Source organism: Nelumbo nucifera, chromosome 1, assembly GCF_055504915.1.
Source record: "Nelumbo nucifera cultivar China Antique chromosome 1, China Antique-T2T, whole genome shotgun sequence".
Lineage (NCBI taxonomy): Eukaryota > Viridiplantae > Streptophyta > Magnoliopsida > Proteales > Nelumbonaceae > Nelumbo > Nelumbo nucifera.
The window spans coordinates 162,207,839-162,228,048 of record NC_142649.1 but is presented as its reverse complement, the minus strand read 5'-3'; the positions used below and the strand labels follow the sequence as shown (position 1 = coordinate 162,228,048).

The window sequence follows — 20,210 nt, the reverse complement described above, 5'->3', positions numbered from 1 at the left end:
AACCTATAGTGTAGGGTGATGTATTCTAGGGATAAATAATCTCTCTCTCTCTCTCTCTCCACTTAAGATCAACATTAAGTGTCAAAGTGAAACATGAATAAATTTGAAAATATGAAATTTGGGATCAATATTGATTTTTGTGATGGGGAGAATAGAGTTGGGGTTGAAAATTTGAAATTAGTGGCGAGCCTTTTTGAAAGAATGTTTAATTTAGAAGTCAATAGGAACAAGAGCATGGTAGTTGGTATAAATTTGGAAGTAGAGGAATTGACCTTTATAGGTGAGACTTTGGGTGCAAGAGAGGCTATTGGCTGTTAAAATATTTTGGACTACCTGTAGGGGGTAACCCGAGATCGACTAGTTTTTTGAATTTGGTGGTAGAGAGAATAGAGATAAGACAGGCAGGGTGGAAAAGGAACTATATCTCTTTGGCTGGGAGGATTACTTTGCTAAGATCTACGCTGGCTAACCTCATTGTTTATTTTATGTTTGTCTTTAGGATGCCTCAAGTAGTTGTTAAAAGAGTGGAGAAATTGATGAGGGATTTTCTTTGGGAGCTAAGAGATAGGAAAAAGGATCATTTGGTGAGATGGGAGGTGGTTAAAAGGAAGGAGGGTAGTTTGGGTTTAGGAAACACCAGCTTGAAAAACTTGGTTCTATTAGGCAAGTGGCTGTGGCATTTCCCCTAGGAGAATGGAAGGTTGTGGCATAAAGTGGTATCAAGTATTTGGGCTCTCAAGGAATGGTTGGGATGCTAGTATTCTACACAGAGCTAATCTTGCTACACCATGAAAAGTAGTACATGGTATTCTCCCTTAGTTTTTGGGGCAGGGGAGCTTCCTATGAAAGATGTGTTTCCCTCTTTGTTGCTCTCTCAAGCTTTAAAGAAAAACATGTGTCTGACTTCATTGGATCTCTCTCTCTCTCTCTCTCTCTTACTAGGTTGAGCTGGAACTTGGGGTTGGTAAGGAATCTTAGAGAGTCTGAGATGACTTTAGTCTCTTGCCTGTATGATAATTTGGATAACTTAGTCTTTGATGCATCTATTAGTGATAGTTGGGTTTGGTTTCTCAATCCTTCTGGGTTGTTTACTTGTAGATCGTTTTTTTCCTCTCTTGTGGCTTCTTCTTCTCTTTCCTTTTCTGTGAAAGAAGTTTGGAGTGTCCCTATCCCCTCCAAGACATCAATGCTTTTTGTTGGGAAGTTTACCATGGTTGCACCAATACATGTGACTTTCTGCAAAAGAAAAGACCAAATTGGTGCTTATCTCCTGATTGGTGCTTATTGTGTAAATTGAATGGTGAGAATGCTTACTACCTCTTAATCCCTTGCTCCTTTGTTCACTGTATTTGGGAATGGTTTTGCTCTCTTTTTGGTTGCAAGCGGATCCCTCTTGTTAGTTAGGGCGACAATTAAATTGAGCTCTACTCAAATAGTTTGGGCTTGAGTTTGTTTAGGCTTGGTTTGAGTTCGATTCTAATTGGGTTCGAATCTCAAGGAAAGCTTGATTAGTTATTCAAACTTGAGAATTGAGATCAACTAATAAAAAGTTCTGCTCAAATGCTCCAAAGTCATTGCATGAGGTGGTACAAGACTCTCGTCAGGTGTATCCGGCAAGTATATTCCATTCTCTTCATGGCCACGCCCAAGTATACATACTCGATTAGTCAATTTATAAGATGTTGGTTTCATTGCATGGATGTAACTTATTTACCTATCTTAACACCAAAATCATGCAAAATAGACAAATATTGATCCTTGAAAAATAGGCTGGAAAAATATTTATCAAGAAAAATAGGATGGAAGAAAAGTGAGTAACCTACAATTTCAATGAAAGATTTTTTTCTTAGGCATCCAACATATTAAGACAACTGGAAAACATCTTTTATAACACTATTCTAACCTATTGACACTTTAAGAAGCAAAAACAAATGTTTGGATCTAGAGAAGTCAATCCAATTAATAAAACAGACAGAAACTATAAAACTGACTGAAAACCAAAGAAAAGGAGATTTGAAATGTCCCTCACATGAGTGAGTTTTTATCTACTGGTTGCATCATCCTACATGTCTAGGCATGTCCTAGGAGTGGCTGAGGTAGATGGCCTTGTCAGAGGCTGTGGATCCCTCTTCTTGTTTTTGCCAAAATTTCTCTAACCTCTTATGAGAAAGGAATCAAGCTAAAAGACTTTTTCAGGCTACCAGTGAAAAAGAGTGAACTATAAAACCTCCCCTGGGTTTTCCGACAATCATATAAACCTTCCCTGGGTTTTCATACTAACAAAAGCCTCCCCTATGTTTTAAAAAAAGGTATAAATCTGCAAATACCTCCCTTCCGTTAGTTTTCCAGTTGGAAAGTGTTGATGTTTTTTTTTTTTTGATAAATGAGAGGAGTTTTATTAATTCAGATAAGAGAATACAATCAGCCTAGGAAGTGGCACGAGATGTTACCTCCTCCGAGGACTGAATCATATACACTAAACAAGCCCAAGCCTGAAACACAAATTACAAAGTAGCCAAAAACAGATCTCCCCTTGACACCCCTTGTTTGGCTAGAGAATCAGCCATTGCATTTGCTGATCTGCTGACCCACTGAAATCTGACAGTCATATTTCTTGTCATCCATTTAACTTTCTTTAACATACCCCTATAGCCCTAGCAAACTGTATATGAGCTATTCAGCCAGCCCACTACTACTTTGGAATCCCCTTCTACTAACAAATTGTTCACTCCAATTTGACTAGCCATCTGTATACCTTATATTGTTGCTATTAGCTCTGCCCTTATAGAATCGCCTTCACCAACTGGTCCTGAAAAAAGAGACAACATATTGCTGTCTTTGTCTCTCAGAATCCCACCAATTCTGGATGGCCCTGGGTTACCTTGGCAGCTGCCATCAAAATTCAATTTTACCACTCCATCCGGTGGGGGTTTCCATTCCACTTATGATTTGTTCTTAGTGGATAATGTAGAAGCCACTGCTTCCCAGTTTCTCCTTAAGTCATCAAAGGAGAAGTCAGCCAACAAATGTGAAGATTTCAACCCTGAGATTGCCCTTGTCAATATGCATTCCTTGCTTTCAGCAAGACTTCTTTCTTCTTCTTGAAATATTCTAGCATTTCTCTCTTCCCATAAAATCCACAAAGCAGCGGCTCTGATACATTTCCACATTAGCTTCCCTCTTTTTGTCAATCTCCCAAGAGCAGCTGGAGTGAACAACTTACTTCAGAGGGCAAGTTCCACCTGCACCCAAATAATGTAGCAACCCAGTTCCAAATATTGGCAGCAAATGAGCACGATATCAGCAAATGGTTATAGCCCTCACCCTTCACTTACACATAAATCACCAATTTGGGGACAAACACATAAAAGGTTTCTTCTTTTGCAAGTTTTCCACAGTATTGATCTTACCATAATAGGCTTCCCAACAGAACACTGCTATTTTGGGAGGTATTGGCCTTGACCAAACCTCTTTATCAGGGAAAACCTGAAAGGAAGGGTTAGGGCCCAAACTCTTTTATTCGGGTTAGTGGGGTCCAAACACACTGACTCTAGAAGCAACAATAGCTCAGAAACACAATGAAGTTCTTCATCCCTTAACCCTCTTCGAAACCCGAAATCCCAGTTTAAAGCCAAAGGGCAAACCGGGGGGAAAGGATCCAAGAAATGGGTTTCTTTTTAAAGAGGGAGATGGAATAGAGAGAAGGGAAATGGTCTTTTAGGGGTTGAGTGCTCACCCATGTATTTTCCCAAAAAAGAATGGAGTTTCCAAAACAAGAATCATACCTTACAAGACTAAGGAATTTAGGGAGAATGTCAGAGATTGCCTTCCAAGGTGTTGTGAGTGTAGAGAACACTGATGTGGCCCCACAAATGTGGTCCCACTCTGTCCGTAGGGTAGAATGTGCCCTAGTCATCCTAGGGTTAGCTGATGGTCAATCTGTTATTCCAGTTGTTATTTATATTTCAGTTTTATATTGTTTTGTGTTATGTAAATACCAAGGGCAGATTTGTCCTTTCATGTAACTAGCATAACCTATAAATACTAAATAGAAGTGGTGGCGGCAGAACATTCAGATTCTGTCATTCCTTTCAATTCTTGTGTTCTACTGTTCTCTCTCTACTCTTTCTCCTTTCTCCTCTATACCTTTTTCTCCTTTTTCGAACCTGAAATCTATTAGGGTTCAAGGCTGATAGCAGTCTTCAACATCTACTTGGTATCAGAGCAAGGTTAGGGTTTCTCATGTGTGTCTAGTCCAGCCGACCACATGAGAATCCCCTAGGGCTGGAAGTTGAGAAAGTGGAGTTTGTGGACTGATTCTTGGAGATCGCCAGAGGGTTTAGCAGCTGTTGAAGACTTGTCACAGTTGCAGAGTGTTGGTGATCAGGAAGAATCAAAGAAGACTAGGGTTCAGGTAACCTTGGAAGGCGGCGAACAATTTTTTCTTGTAAGTTATCTATTTTCTAAGAGAAGTACTATCAGAGAGGATAGGTTGGACCTATCTGGAAAGGGCGGCTGAACCATTCTAGGGTTTTCTCCCTTCTATTCTCTAGGGTTTTACAGCAAACCCTACTGTTGGGCCGAACTGCCTTAGGGTTCTTTTCTCCTAATCTAGGGTTTGAAAGTGATCTTGCAGCAAACCCTAATAAGCTTGCGGCAAGCCCTAATGTTAGACTGAACCTTGCGATTTACCTGAAGTTGTCCTCAAGTTTTGTTAGCATTGATCAGCTTTTAGGGTTTCATATTAACCCTACTGCAAGTCTATCTGTACGGTATTGATTGGAATGTGCATTTGAAATGTTTTCTTTAAGGATTGATTAAAACCCTAATTCTGCCAAGCATATCAGACCTGCTTCTAAGCTGATTTTTCAGATCCTTTTGGGGTTTTCGAACTCTCTTAAGGGGTGAGAACTGTATGGACTGCTGCTGTTGTGTTTGCTAGTTGGTTTCTGATCAGATTTTTACCTATTTTGTGCACATACACTGTTAATGCAGATTGGTCCTACACTGTTTTGATTGTGATTGGTAGTCCAAGTGCTGCTTTTGAGACTTGATCGAGATGGAGTTTAAAAATCAGGCAGAAGGCAGTTTTGGGAACAACAGTTATGGTAGTGTTTCTGAGACAGGTGGTCAGATTACAACCGTAAAGTTTGATGGATCAAACTATTTGGAATGGGCCCAATCAGCTGTGATGGCTATTGGGGGAAGAGGTAAATTAGGGTACCTCTTGGGAGATATGAAAGAAGCCCCCAAGGGAGACCCTACGTATACCAAATGGATCCAAGAAAACTACTTGGTTATGACATGGTTGTGTAATTCTATGTAGCCTCATAATAGCCGAAATTACTTGTGGGCAAAGACAACTAAGGAGATATGGGATGTTATGAAAGAAACTTATTCCCAACCCCTTAATGTTGTTAGAGCATATGAATTGAAATGTGAAGTGAAAAACCTTAAACAAGGAGAGAAACCGATTTCGGTATACTTCTCTACCTTGCAGTCTCTGTGGCGTGAGATTGATCACTTAGAGACTCTTGAGTGGGAGAGTCCCAAAGATGCACAGATATATAGAAAGCAGGTCGAGACAAATCGGGTGTTTGAGTTTCTAGCGGGCCTAAATTCAGAGTATGATGTTGTGCGGCAACAGATTTTGACTAGAGACAGTGTGACTCTCTCTCAGGCATACTTCTTAGTACATAGTGAAGAGACCAGAAGGAAAGTTAAGATGCAACCTCAGCCTCTCACACCAGCCTTTGTAGCTGTCAAACCCAAATCAGGGGGTGATTCAGAGAAGGACAGGAGGAAGGAAGGCAAAAGGGATGTGGTATGTGAACATTGTAAGAAACCCAAACATACAAAAGAAACATGTTGGAAACTGCATCCTCACTTGGTTCCGGCAAAGTTGAGAAGCAAGAAGGGCAATGCTCATGTGGCCGTGAACATTGATTCAACATCCTCATCTGGTACAAGAGGAACACCTTTAGAGACCTTAGCTGCAGTTCGGGCTGCCCTAATACCGTCAGAAAAGGAAGTTGGAAGTTTAGCTCAGCCACCGCAGTCACCATCAGCTTCTGCCACATCTGCCTTCGCACATTCAGGTACTCGAGCTTCAGCCTACCATGCCTCAGCTCCAGGTACTACTGAACCTTGTTGGGTGATAGATTCAGGTGCATCCGACCACATGACTAGCTTGCCTTCACTGTTTACCACTTACCATTTGTCTTCGGGTAGGGATAAAGTATCTATTGCTGATGGCTCCCTGGTCCCTATTTCTGGGAAGGGTGACATCAAGTTATCAGATACTATCTTCCTGTCATCTGTTTTGCACGTTCCTAAGCTTGATACTAATATTCTTTCAGTCAGTAGTATTACCAAGCATATGAACTGCTCAGTAACCTTCTTCCCTGATCGATGTGTTTTTCAGGACTTGGAGACGAAGAAGGTGATTGGGACTGGCCGTGAGACGAATGGGATCTAGCTGCTCGGGGAGAGGTCTCGTCAGGAAGAGTCAGTAGAGAAGATGGCTTTTGTTTCTCAGAATGTGAGTTCGGTTATGCTTTGGCATAACCGATTGGGTCATTTGTCCTTTCGGTCTCTAAAGAGTCTGTTTCCTGCTTTATTTGAGTCTATTGAGTTGTCTCAGTTGCAATGTGAAAGTTGTGAGTTTGCTAAACATTGTAGAAAGTCTTATTTATTGAGTAATAAAAGGAGTAATAATTCTTTTGATATTGTGCATACTGATGTTTGGGGGCCTTATCACATCCCTTCCATGGGAGGGTACAGATATTTCTTGTTATTTGTTGATGACCATACCCGTTTTTCTTGGGTTTATCTCATGTGTTCACGAGATGAGGTTCCTACCCTGACCCAAAACTTTTACCAAATGATCCTAACCCAATTTGATGCCAAGATCAAAGTTCTTCGATCCGATAACACAAAGGATTACTTTGCTAAACCATTGGCATCTTACCTTCTTAATCATGGGGTTATACACCAGAGCTCTTGCCCTCATACACCTCAGCAGAATGGAGTTGCAGAAAGGAAGAATAGGCACGTATTGGAGGTGGCTAGAAGTCTTATGTTTACCTCCAATGTCCCTATTTGCTTTTGGGTGATGCTATCCTTACGACATTATATCTTATTAATCGGGTTCCTTCCCGGGTCTTTGATATGAGATCTCCTTTTTCCCTTCTATACCCAAGTGAGGAGTTGTTTTTTATTCCCCTTAAAACATTCGGTTGTACCTGCTTTGTTCAGCTTCTCGGACCCCATCACTCCAAGTTCGAACCCAAGGCCTCCAAATGCATTTTCCTTGGTTATGCACAAACTCAAAAGGGTTATTGCTGCTATTATCCTGTCTCAGGGAGGAAGTTTGTCTCCATGGATGTCACTTTCTTTGAGGAGACACCCTATTATCCTCGGGTTTCTCCTCAGGGGGAGAGTAATGAGAGTGGGGGTTTGAGTCCTTTTCTTCAGGGGGAGAGCAGTGAGAGTGGGGCAGTTTCTTTACCTATTCCATTGGGCGATGAGAGCTGCAATGGTGAGGGTGGTCAGAGGGATCAGGAGTTGAGGGTCTATCACAGGCGATGCAGGCAGGTTGATCCTGGTCATCAGCACTCCAGGCCAACTCCAATCTCATCTTCAGCTCCAAGTCCAGGTATTACAGTCCCAGGGCCCACAGAGACTTCCTCTATTGTTGCCATTTCACCTCCTACAGATGACCTTGACTTTCCGATTGCCATCCGTAAAGGGAAACGACATTGTACCACATCTACAGCCCACTGTATTTCCTAGTTTTTATCCTATGATCGCCTATCTCCTACCTACAGATCCTACCTTAGTTCCGTTGCCAATGTCCCTATTCCAAGAACAGTGCAAGAAGCCCTATCCGTCCCGGAATGGAAAGATGCAATGCAGGTTGAGATGGATGCCCTGTTCAAAATAACACCTGGGAGGTAGTTGATTTGCCCAAAGAAACCATTTGGCTGCAGATGGGTATTTACCGTGAAGCACAATGCAGATGGATCCATTGAGAGGTATAAAGCTCGGTTAGTTGCAAAAGGGTTCACCCAGACTTATGGTATAGATTGCTTGGAGACCTTTGCCCCGGTAGCCAAGATGACCACCATTCGAGTCCTATTATCCCTTGTAGCAAGTCATACTTGGCCTTTATACCAAATGGACGTGAAAAATGCTTTTCTGAATGGAGACCTCTAGGAAGAGGTTTACATGCGTTTGCCTCCTGGATTCTATGATGCAGAAACAAGTAAGAAGGTCTGCCGGCTCAACAAGGCTTTGTATGGTTTGAAGCAGTCACCTAGGGCTTGGTTCGATAGATTCAGACTAGCCCTTGTGAAGTTCGGTTACGTACATGCCCAGTCAGATCATACTCTATTCATCAAGAGGGTAGAGTCCTCCTTGACACTACTTGCAGTATATGTTGATGATATTGTGGTGACAGGGAATGATAGCCATGAGGTTGAGTCCCTTAAACAGCTCCTTCATCAAGAATTTGAGGTGGAAGACCTTGGTGTACTTCGGTATTATATGGGTATTGAGGTTGCTAGATCCAAACAGGGGATCTTTATCTCTCAGAGGAAATATGTCCTAGATTTGCTGGCAGAAACTGGAAAGTTAGGTGTCAAGCCTGTGGATACACCCATTGAACAGAACCATAGGATTAGTGCAGACAGTGGGGAGCCTCTTGAAGACAAGGTTATGTTCCGGCGATTGGTAGGAAAGCTCCTATATCTCTGCCTCACTCGGCCAGATATTACTTATGCTGTTAGTGTTGTCAGCCAGTACATGCATTCTCCTAGAACTACACATCTTCTTGCGGCAGAAAGGATATTAACATACTTGAAGAGATGCCCGGGTAGGGGTATACTGTTCAAGAACAATAACCACATGAAGGTGGAGGTCTATACGGATGGCGATTGGGCTGGGAGTGTTGATGACAGAAGGTCTACCTCAGGATATTGTGCTCTTGTGGGAGGTAATCTTGTCTCTTGGAGAAGTAAGAAACAAAGTGTTGTCTCCCGATGTAGTGCTGAAGCAGAATACAGGTCAATGGCTAACAGAGTGGCTGAAATCCTATGGCTGAGATCTCTACTTGAGGAGTTGGGTATTGAGTATGAGAAGCCCCTGATGCTGTATTGTGATAATCAAGCAGCTATTAATATAGCACATAATCTAGTGCAGCATGACAGAACCAAGCACATTGAAGTTGACCGATATTTTGTACGAGCGAGGGTCTCATCTCAAGAAGTATGCCTCCCTTACATCACATCCAGTATGCAACTAGCAGATATCCTCACTAAAGCCGTATCAAGAAAGAAGCTAGAGGTGGATCTATCCAAGTTGGGAATGATAAACATTTATTCCCAACTTGAGGGGGAGTGTAGAGAACACTGATGTGGGCCCCACAGCTGTGGTCCCACTCTGTCCATAGGGTAGAATGTGCCCTAGTCATCCTAGGGTTAGCTGATGGTCAATCTGTTATTCTAGTTGTTATTTATATTTCAGTTTTATATTGTTTTTTGTGTTATGTAAATACCAAGGGCAGATTTGTCCTTTCATGTAACTAGCATAACCTATAAATACTAAATAGAAGTGGCGGCGGCAGAACATTCTAATTCTGTCATTCCTTTCAATTCTTGTGTTCTACTGCTCTCTCTCCTCTTTCTCTTCTCTCCTCTATACCTTTTTCTCCTTTTTCGAACCTGAAATCTATTAGGGTTCAAGGCTGATAGCAGTCTTGAACATCTACTGTGAGCAAAGCCCTTCGAGATACCCCCGCATCCTAACCTGATTAAGAACAGCCATGGATACGTTTCACTACTTAATGCCACAACCTCTCCCTCTCCAAGGGCCACCTCCAAAGCCACTTACTACGACTCACCACCTCCCACCTAAACAAGTGATCTTTTTTTTTTTCTCTTCTCCAGGTTCCCATAAGAAGTCCCTCATCAGTTTTTCCAACCTCTTTGCCTCCCTTAGGAATTCTAAGACTGATAAAAAATATAAAGGCAAGTTGGCTAAAGTTGCTTTAATCAGAGTAACTCTACCACCCACGGAAATATAGTTCTCTTCCAAGCTGCCAATATTTTTTCGATTTTTTCCACCACTGGGTTCCAGAACCTACTTTCCTTTGGATTTGCACCTAGAGGAAGTCCTAGGTAGGAAAGAGGCCACTGAGAGCAAGTGCATTTTAACAAGGCTGCTATAGATTCCATCTCCTCTCTGTTCAAATGAAATCCCACAACACAACTCTTCTCAAAATTTACCTTCAAATTTGAGGCCCTCTCAAAGTGAATTATTAAATCCTTCAGATTCCTTACCTTCATTAAATCACAACTTTCACAAAAGATTATTATGTCATCTGCAAATTGGAGATGAGAAACTGGAACTCTATCTCTACCTATTCTCCACCCTTTTAAAGATTCGGCTCTATCCGCTTCTGAGAGGAGTCTACTAAAGGCATCGACGACTAAAGTGAAAAGAAAAGGTGACATGGGATCGCCTTGTCTCAGACCCCTATTATTTGGGAAAAAATCATTAACTATCCTGTTGACTAGGATGGAATAATGGCAATTGGAAAGGCAACCATTTATCCCCAAGCCCACACTTCCTTAGCACAAGTGACAAGAATTCCCAATCCACCAAGTCATAGGCCTTTTCAAGATCTAGTTTACATACATGACCTTGATGGCCCGATCTCCTTATTTCGTCCACACATTCATTTGCTATTAGAATCTGATCTACAATTTGTCTCCCTTGAATAAAAGCTCCTTGCGCTTGGCTAATAAGACAAGGAAGCACCTTTTTTATCCTCAAAGATAAGACCTTTGCCACAATTTTGTAAACACTAGTCACCAAAATGATAGGTCTAAAGTCCGTTGGATGCTTGGCCTCTTTTTTCTTGGGAATTAAGACTAAAAAGGTAGCATTAATTCCCCGACTCATCACTGATTTATTCTCAAATTCCTTGAAGACCTCAATTAAATCTTCTTTGACTATGTCCCAACAATCTTGAAGGAAAGCCATTGTAAACCCATCTGGCCCTAGTGCTTTAGATCTGTCCATGGAAAACACGGTTTTTCTAATTTCTTCCTCCTAAAAATTCCTTTCCAGCCAGCTTCTACTCTCTTCTGGAAGCCTCTGCCAGGTCACACCTTCCAACTCCACATTAGGGCTTAGGGGTCTCCTCAAAATGGACTTGAAATGGTCAACAAACAAATTAGCTATCCTCTCTTGGGTATCATAGACTATTCCATCCACTTCCAGTTTGGACACTAGGTTTTTCCTTCTCCTTCCATTGTTAGGTCATGAAAAAATTTAGTGTTCTCGCCTCCTTTCTTAATCCACTTACATTTAGACTTCTGCCTCCAGGAAATTTCTTCTCTCAAAATGACTTCATCTAACTCTCTTTTCATATTCCATCTCCGATCTCTATCCTGAAGGCTTATGGCTCTTTGGGATTCTTTCGCATCCAATTCCTCTATTTGGGACAGCAGAGAGGCTTTCCTTTCTTCTATTCTCCCAAAATGCTCCCTATTCCAATCCTTTACATGTGCTCTCAATCTTTTTAGTTTTTTGTGAAATCTTATTCCTTTCCACTTCACCCCCCTTAGGTCTTCTCTCCACCATTCCTCAACCTTCTTCACGAAGTCCGGGTGAGTCAACCACATGTTCTCAAACCTAAAGGGTCGAGGTCCTTGCCTAAAGGGCTCCTATCCTAGGCCAAATGCGGCAATGGTCAGATGTGACTCTAGGTAGAGCCCTTGTTATTAAGTCCGCCCACTTTTTTTCCCGGCTTTCATTGAAAAGAAACTTATCTAATTTGGAGCAAGTTAGTGTCTCCTGAAAGTTGGACCAAGTATAGAGAGCTTGCTGCAATGGGAGTTCCTTTAACTCATAGTTATTAATAAAGTTGTTGAATCTCCGTATGCTGGTTGTAATGACCTGTTGGGGATTATTTGATTCATTCGTAAATCGAATTACATTGAAATCTCCCCCCAAGCACTACGGACCATCCCAAAGCCCTTGAATCCCATAAAGTTCTTCCCAAAATTTCATTCCTTTCTCTGTAATTGCTTGGTCCATACACATTAGATAGAGCCCAAGTAAATCCATCCTCTACCATCTTGAATTTTAACGACACTGAAAAATTACCTACTAGCCCCTCCAAAACCTCCACCGTATCCTCTCTCCAAAAGGTAGCAATTCCCCCCGAAGCCCCCCAAGAAGGTGCTGAAACCCAACTTATTCTTCTAGCTTTCCAGATGTTTCTTGCCCATCTTCTATCAATATCAGCTAATTTGGTCTCCTGTAGCATCACTACATCCGGCCTTTCCCTTCTAAGGAGGTCCTTAATCAGCCCTCTTTTCCTAGCACTCTCCAACCCCCTCACACTCCAACTGATGATTTTCATGGAGATAAGAGATTTGGCATCCCCTTCTGAGGTCAGACCTCTACTTAGAGGCTTTCCTTCTCTCCCCTCTTCTACTGAATTCCAAATTTTCTTCTATATCTGATATCAACCTTTCCACTTCTGATCTTTTCTTCTTCCTTCGGTTATTAATTGTTCCAGATTTGCTTAAGACTGCTTTTGTTTTATTTTGCCTTTCCGAAATTTCTTGGTTCTCCTCCAAAGATTCCTCTGTTTGCCTATACTCCTCAAGGAGAGCACAAATCTGTCTCCAAATCCTCTCTAATTCGTCCTCCTGCATCTTTCCCATAATTGATTCATCCCCTTCTTTTTTCCTTCTTTGAACCCCTGATTTTACTGAACCTTCTTGAACCTTGTATTTCCCTACCTCTTCCTCTTTTCTCTTAAACTCCTCCAGAAGCATACAAATCTGATCCCAGATTTTCTCCAACTCCTCTTCCCCTTCCCACATCCTCTTGTTCTTTGCCCTCCTTGTCCCCAATTAAGTACTTTCCATTCATGGATGCTTCATCAAGTTGAGCTGCAAAAGTACCTGTTCCAAGAAGGAAACCCACATCAGTACCAGAAAACGAATTGACAATATTACCTGAATGGTTGTGGGAAGAGGTCAATGACTTTTGAGGAGCAACACGAAGGGGCAAGGTCGCGGCTAATCCTTCCAAAAAAGATGACTGTGGGTTCCCAATGTGTTCAATCACTGCTGTTTTAGTCCTTGCATCAGAGTCTGCCTTTAGATGTTGTCCCCTGGTTGATGACTCTGTGATCGGTGACAAGGGTAAATCCTGTTCCTCTGTTCCTCTATCAATGCCATGCTGCTCTAGCAAACTGGGAGCAAATTTAAGAACCGGTGTACCCTGTCTCTCCTCTATAATAGCTGCAGTACACCCCAATTTCTTAGTTAATGGGAAAATTTGAGATTGCTTCTTCTGTGCTGAATCTGAAAAATCCAAAACATCGTTTTCCAAAAAAAGCAGCTCGGTGTGAAGGCTCTCATCAGCACTGAGGGATTTGTTTTTTTGCAGTTCCACGTTTCCAATACTTGAAGAGTATTCAGACTCTGATTCTGAGCTACCTTCTTCCTCCGTCGCACAGACTTCAAATGTGTCCGTAATATTCTCGTTTTCTGATGCCGGAATGATGGAAAATCCTGTCTCCACTGTCAACGGGTGCTTCTTGAACCTCGGATTGCGCTGTTCCGGGAAGTAGCCTTTCTTCTTGCTCGGAACCCAATCCCAGTTCAGATTTGTCGCTCCACTGCGGCTAACTTTCTCTCCTGCGGGCGGTGGATGCAATTTACTCGAGAGGGATGATGATAGACCATTTTTTTGGTCCACCATCTCCCTATTCCCTTTGGTCATGTGCCAACTTAAGTTGGCGCGTGGCTCTTTTAAGCCTGAGTCCACACTTTTTAACACAGCCGGCCCATTCACAGGACTAGACTCATTTCTTTTTGATGGGCCTGGGCCCAGCCCCCCATTCTCTTTACCAGTTGCGTGTTTACTTAAAACAACATGTGACTGGTCTTGGTTCAATGGACCACAAAGAACCGGCTTGACACCTGAACCCTTGCCGACCTTTGTTCCATTTCTTTTGAAATTTGAACTCCTGGTGCAAGTCTGCCTCCCATTAATCCTCCTGTCACCGACTGAACATAGGACCTGCCATCCCTCAGCCCACCCTGCCATGTAGACTTTCCCCAAGTGGTTAAATTATTCTCTTTTTTCTCTTTTTTCCTGGTTACCTCAGATGACTTAGCCTCTGTTGTAGTGATTACTTTGCCTTGCAAACCAAGCAATCAGGCCTGTGCTGCCCTTTCATCTTCCTCCCTTCTTCCTTCCTTCCATAGCTGGGCTCCAATGGAGGTAGCAAGCCAAACGGGGTGTATTAAACCCTCTGAAACAACCTCTATGTTCCTTGGAATGTCACTGGGATTAACACCACCTAACATCACTGCAACAGAATGGAGATCACAATCAAAAACACCTTCTAGTTTTGCATCACAGATTACAGCTATTGACTGTAACACTTCCTCCTTCCAGAGATTGAAGGGTAACCCAAGCAATCTGACTATTACCTTGTCTTCAATCTCAAGCCATTTGGTATTAGAGAGGGGACAACCATCTCGAGACTGTGGCAACACCAGCCTCTAAGTGAATGCTTAAAGCTGAAATCTCTACTTCATCTTCACCCAGATCTATCAAGGCTTTACAAGATTCATAAGGAGTAATCCCCATTGGCTTTTGCATGTTTAATTCTCTGAGTATCGCCTGAGCAATACCTCTCCAATCCTTTGGTGTGCTTGAAGTTTCCACCACAAATTTCTTCCCCCAATCCTCTTTTTCTACTGTTGCTACCAGTTTACAGCTTCTTTTTCCTTTTTCTGCAATCATCCATTTCCTATCACTGGGTTCTTCCTCTCTCTTGTTTACCCCCTTTCTTTTCCTTTGCCACAGCCTCTACTTGTTTTGTTTTCAGCTGCTGAATAAAGTCACTCAGTACCTCTGCTACTCCCTTCCATCCAATACCCCTTCTACTTTCTAGGAAGCAAACCAACTGCTTCTTTCTTCCTCCAAAGAATTCCTGCAGAGTTATAAAGCATCCTTTTGCATTCTTTTTGCATTCCAACTGATAACTCTTTCTTCCATCAAGGTTGAACTTCGTAAAGTTCATTTGTTTACCTTTAGAACTTGCTTCTGAAACAAATTTCTGCATCCATTCGATCACTTCGAGACCTTTCAACAGTATTGTAGCTTTCTTTGCCTCCCTAATCTTCAAACTCAGCTGGCCTCTGATCCTTGTCTCTTCAAATATGAGATCTTTAGCTTCAATCTTCAACACTTTCCTCCATCTTGCAACTCCTACAAACCTATTCTCCATCTTGCAACTTCTATCGTGTTGGAAAGCGCTGATGTTATACATAAATTTTGTTAAAATACCAGATTTACCCCACTTTATCACCTTCAAAATCCATCAGTGCCACCCCAATTCCACCTTAGAAGCCTCTGCCCCATCTCACACCAGTGATCATGTGGCATCACCTGCATTAGCAAAAGCCTCCACTGGTAGCATGGTGAATTGTACTTCCATCAGCTTGGCCTCCTCACCAGATGCGTAGTCTCATCTCCTCCTGCCCCAGGACCCAGCTCCAGCGATGCTGTTGATGATGCAGGTGCTGAAGGCCTCACTGCAGGTGCCTTGACACCCTTAGAGAATGCAGGTGTTGAAGGCCCCACTGCAGGTGAGACAACACATGGTGATGGTCTCACTGCAACTATAGCTGCTTCTATGGAATCTGCACTTGAAGTCTTGAACCTGCAGTCGACGAGAGTGCACACAGCAGGTCATCTACCTTGGGCGCCACTGTTACTGGGGTTGGTGATCTTGTTCTTGTTGGTTTCTTCTATTACTAAACTGTTGCTACCGAGATGGCATGGTCATAATGTTAGGGAGAAGTGGCTATTGATGGTTACTCTGTGAGCATGTTTGAGGTATGTAAGTAAGTAGGAGCTACTGATCCATAGGTGACAAAGGCATTGTGTATAAATTTTTGGAGGCAAGTTATGTTTTTCTTATTTCTTTTCTTATAGTTCAATTATACACCACCACTGCTAAATTTTTGGAGGGCAGGTTTCTACTGTGTGATTTCTTTGATAAAATAATATGAAATAAAGAAAAACGAATAAAAAAGAGCCAATTTCTCAGATTGGGTAATTAGAGATCAATGGGTGGTGATGGTGATGCAGGTTATGGGCTTAAAAATTTTGTTTTCATTTTTTTTTTCCTTTCTTAATTTCAGTGGATAATAAAGAGATTTTTGAGTGATGTTTCTTCGTCCCTTGTTGGCTGCCAACCAGATGTTGTCATGCTGGTGCCTATTGGAACATCAAATCTCTCTCTCTCTCTCTCTCTCTTCCCCTCTTCAGTTGGGGGGCCTGGAGGGAAGTGCTGAAAGAAAACCCAGGGGAGACGAAAGAGTCCATACACTATTAAATGAACTAGTGTTCGTTAAATACAATAACACCTAATAAGGACATTTTGGTAACTTCAATGCCTTTGTTAGTGTAAAACTTATGGAAGGGAGGTACTTGCACCTTTTTCATGACATTACACGAGGTTTTTGTTAGGGTCAAAATGTAGGGGAGGTTTATAGGACAAAAAGAAAGACTTTTTCAGGCTTCTTATCCTGTGAACCTTCAAGGGTCCTTTTCTATTTTCTAGTTTTCTCTTCTAAAGGTAGACCTATAAACTCGTTAAGTCCATGTTCTTTAATTTCTAAATCCAACTTTGAAGTTAAGTAACTTAAGTCCATTTGTGAGAGGTGGCCTAAGTTGCTTGAAAGAGAAGGCATTTCCAGAGGATTTTGCCTTAGTCTCCCAGGATTTAAGAGAGTTAAAATTTCATGAATAAGTTGATGATGGGAAGACCGGGGAGAAGAGATTGGGGCTGTTTTTGGTGTTGAGATGGGCTTGTTTGAGTGGCCAATTTGTGATTTTGAGGAGGACGGTATGTAGCTCGAGTTGAAGCAAACTTAGCTGTTGGATGTCTTATGTCCTGCTTTTTCTGCTTTCACTCCATCCGCTGTACCAAGGTGTTTGGAGGGAGCAGGACATTGTCAAGAACCCTTGCTGCCTTGCATTTGCTAGAATGACTGTGATGGAGATGGTTTTCATCAAATTTTGACCAAACCTCATAAGAAGGCTAAGAGAAAGATCTAGGGGAAGACTATTCATGTCAACAGTCCAACTTCTGGGCAGTAGTTGCAGAACCAATTTCTCTCAATCCAAGCATTGGATTTAGCTGAAATTTGGATATATTGGAGCTTAAGAGGTGTAGAGGAGACCCTCCAATCTCAAACTAATTAGACTATAGGAAGACTTTCATCAAAGGAGGTTGGTATTGCTGGATTATTGGGAATGCCAAATTGGATCACTGAAAGATAGAGCTTTTTTGTTTTATGTTTGATGTCAATTGCAAGGTTTTTAAAACCAACCCAGAACTGGAACCGTTTTGGCCACTGGTTTTCGGGTCGATGGTTCGACCGTCTGGTTCGAACAAATGGCCCATGCAAACTGAAAAAATAAAAAAAATTAAAAACAATTAAACTAAAAAATGGCCAAAAACCATTGAATGGGTCAAACAGGTCGATGAATCGACTGCCCGGGTCAGTGGATCGTTGACCAAATCAACGGTTTTTGGCCAAGTCCTGGGTCAATGGCAGTTCGAAAACATTGGCCAATTGGGTCCGTAGTTAGTGATTTATAATAGTTCCTTTGGTTAGGGAAAATTGAGGTGACTTTTGTTTTTTATCCTTGTTTCTTCAATATAAGGGTATCTTGGGGACTATAATTGATAGAGTTTGATGCCTTTTAGTAGTTCCAAACAATGAAGGGTAGTTTAGGTAGTTAGTATTTGATGTTTTATATGATTTCAGAGGCTGGCTATTAAAGCTCTTAAACACTATTTACATGCACTCTTCATCTTGTTATTCTTATTGTTATTGAGTTATTTCTGTTTTCAGCCATAGGGGATTAAGGTTGTTGAGTTTCGTTTATTTTGCTTTCTAGTAGACTATTATTTAGAATTGATTTGTCAATTCTCAATCTACTTCAATTGATTGCTTTAAGAATTCTTTTTCTTCTATTATTTTTGTGGTAGTTTGCAATTTTTGTTCACATTAGACTGGAACTCTAGGAGGGAGACAAGTTGTAATTGTTAGGTAATTTGAGATGCTGGTAGTTCAGGCTTAGTGATGTGGACGCTTTTATTGGGAAGACATATCACCGCCGGCAGCAGCAGTAAAGGGAGCAAGATTTGCTGATTCTCATCTTATCTAATTCTAGCTAGATACAGTTCTTATCTTATCAGTTCAGTAGGAAAGATTAAGGGAGTCTTATCTTATCTTGTCAGTCCAGTCTTATCTTATCTTATCAATTCAGTAGGATAGATTAGTAGGGAGTCTTCCTAATTAGCAAGGAGTCTTCCTAAAAGTAGGACTCTTATCTCTTGTAATCTCCTATTTAAGGAGCTGATATTATTCAATAGAGGCATCGGAAATTTCAGTCAAGAAAGAGAGTAGAGGAGAGTTGGTGATCTCTTGAACAAATCACCATTAAGGCGCCAAGATAGGTTCCTCAAGAAAAGGGAGGAACAAGGGAAAACAGGGGGTTTTTCCCGTGGACCGACCCGTGATGAGATCCTATTCGCGGGCCCATTACACTTAGTTTGGAAAGAGTACAAATGCAAATACATACAAAATAATATAAAATACAAGGTTGTGCACTCTACATATTTGTATTTGTACTCCTTCCAAACTGAGCCTTAGTTGCAGATTATGATGCCCATGTACGGATATAGGTATGGACACGGATACTGGAAATGGGAAATGACTCTAGCATTTCCTAAAATCCTTTTGGACCCGTCCTTGGAAGTTTCCAGAATTTGGAAAGGCTCCACAGATGGCCTCTTCTCTTGTTCCTCTTTCTTTAATGTCCTTGCCTCACCTAGCAACCTGACTGGGGACTTCCCTGTAAAAGAAATTTGGAGTAAGCCTATCTCCCCCAAAATTCAAGCCTTCTATTGGGAAATTTTCCTTGCTAAGGTTAATACGTGTGATATGCTGCAGAAAAGAAGGCCTTTTGCTTGCCTTTCTCCTCACATGTGCTCCCTTTGTAAGGAAAGTGGTGAGACCTTGACATACCTTTTTTTATCTTCTTCTTTTGTGCATCATGTTTGGGATTCTTTTTGTCTTCTCTTTGGTTGCTGGTGGGTTTCCCCTCAAGATGTGGCAGGTCTTTTTAACCGTGACTTTTTGAGGCAATCAAAGAAAAGAGGGAAGGTTATGTGGAAAGCTACAAAGGCAGCTATTTGTTGGGTGATATGGGAAGAAAGGAATAACAGAATATTCTTAGAAAAGAGTAGAACCACGGAGGAGGTGATTGACACAATCAAAGTTAAAGTAGCCCATTGGGTAAGTTCTTTGCATATATTCCAAGAGTTCTCAGTCACAGACATTATAAGATCCTGGAAAGAAGTAGCACAATCTTCAAGAGTGAAAGAGAGAGTAAGGTTGGAACGGAAACCTCCAAATGGTAACAGAATTAAACTGAATTTTGATGGAAGTTCATTTGGGAATCCAAGATTGTCAGGTATCGGGGGAGTAATCATAAATTCTGAAGGGAGGATATTAGCATTATTCTCTGGACCTATTGGAATGGGCAACTTCTAAAAGCTGAGGTAATGGCATTGCTACAAGGATTGAAGATAGCCAAGCAACTAGGAATGAGGCAAATTGAGGTTGAAGGGGATTCCAAGGTGATCATCTCTTGGGCTAATAACAATAGAACTACTCCGTGGACCTTCAAACAAGTGATAAGGGAAGTGGAAAGGGTTGCAAGGGAGATAGAAGCAGAATTCAAATGGGTTAGAAGGAGTGCAAATGGGCTAGCTGATTGTTTTGCTAAACTAGGGGCTTTGAGGCAACACTTGTTTTGGGCTGCATTGTAAAAGGGACAGAAATATGTATTCGTGTGGGACTTCTTGTTGCATACATGCTGTATAACTTCTTAAATCCAATTTCAAATAAAAGTTTCCTTTGATTATCAAAAAAATATGAGTATCTCTATAATAGCTTATAGCCTTATACCATGCTTTTATTTCTACTTTGTAGTTAAACTTCATTTCTCAAGACTTATGTTGCTATATTTAATTACATTTCTAACAGAAAGATTTTTTTTTTTTTATTGTATAAATGTGTCAAAAA

General features: G+C 41.5%; 1 protein-coding gene across 28 annotated transcripts in view; it reads left to right on the top strand.

Moving 5' to 3' along the window:
- The window catches only part of LOC104610075 (uncharacterized), a 76,164-nt gene that overhangs the window by 12,648 nt on the left and 43,306 nt on the right, over positions 1-20,210 (top strand). The gene's annotated exons all lie outside the window — the stretch shown is intronic.